The sequence below is a fragment of the Dreissena polymorpha genome, chromosome 7 (assembly GCF_020536995.1).
Source record: "Dreissena polymorpha isolate Duluth1 chromosome 7, UMN_Dpol_1.0, whole genome shotgun sequence".
NCBI lineage: Eukaryota > Metazoa > Mollusca > Bivalvia > Myida > Dreissenidae > Dreissena > Dreissena polymorpha.
The window spans coordinates 105,915,681-105,917,286 of NC_068361.1; positions in this window are offsets into that span (position 1 = coordinate 105,915,681).

Here is a 1,606-nt window from a genome sequence, read left to right on the forward strand (position 1 = left end):
GGTTTTATTTATTAATTCTCTATTTGTTAACTCAATGATGACCTGCATAGATACGAAATACTTTATGCTGGTTTAATAAAGTTAGTTATAATCGGCCTTTTCATTGTACATGTAAGAAGCACACACATTCTTTCATGATTACATTTGTTTTGTTTGATTAATTCTATAGGGTACTCTTTAGGTATTTATTAATTTGTTCATTGAGTTTGTTTATTTATTTATGCAACCGAAACGCGAACGGTTATATTACTATATTTGTATTATCGTAATGTTACTGAGTTTTGTTTGTAATTAGGTGAGTCACATTAAATATTTATAACAGTTAATCGATGTTTGTATACATGTAGGGGTGCAACAATGTTCCAATGTATTGCATTGTTTTGTCATGTGAGTTTTCCCTTGAATATTGCAACATGTTAAAACATATTTTGCATGATAATTATCCATTTAAAAACATCAACTTTTGCATTTAGTCATTCATTGACTGTTGCTTAAGACTAGCGTAAACCTGCAGCATGTATTTATATATAAATTTATATCATGTTAGTTTTTTCTTTACTGCTCAAACTGTTGAAAAAACTAACACGATATAAATATATATATATATATATATATATATATATATATATATATATATATATATATATATATATATATATATATATATAAATCTATATCTTGTTAGTTTTTACTGCTCAAACTGTTGATTTAACAAATATTATTCATCACAATGTTTTCTCAGTAATTGTCAAATCTTCCATGTATATCACATTTGTCTGGAACTAGCTTAAATATAAGTTTATGGTTTTCTTACTTTCGGGAAACAATACATCATTTTTTGTTGAAATTTGATGTTTGAATAAGTCATGTTATGATTAGTTTTCCCTATTGTGATGATAAAATAATTGTGATATGTATTATGTTAAATAATACTTGTCCAATGAAATTGATTACCTGACATGATATATCGTAGCTGATTTTAATTTCCAAATTATTGCATATATATTTACTAAATATGTTTGAACTATAAATGGTATTGTATTTGTTAGGAATCATAGAATAAATTTTAAACTTATTAGATTGTCTCTACTTTTTCTTTATTGTAAATATCTAAATACTTTTCAATATTCTAATATATTAATAGCGTTAGTAAATTTACTCGATAGAAAAACAATTGCATCCATGCATACAAATATGTGATATGAAATGCACTGACGGTTGATATCCTAGGTACGTTGTCAATAAAAACTGGTAGAACCAGATGCACTACGTGACCAAATATGCGTTGAAAAGTGTCACAAAAATACAATAAATAAAAAGATTCGCGAATCCCTACAACAAGTAACAAGTTGCCTAGAAAAAGCATCGACAAGAATAGTATAACAAAGATAGTTGGCACTATTCAAAACTCTGTAACCGCAACTAAAGTCACATGATGCCACGGTGAACAATTCACATTCGAGTTAAGCTTCCACGTTCGCTTTACCGCGTTAGAGACAACGGTCCATTTTTAATTGGTATGCGAATATTTAATGTGTTAAAGTTAGGTCAGAGTACCAATATATTGATACAATTGAAAACCCTCACGACAATAGCGTTGTCCGAT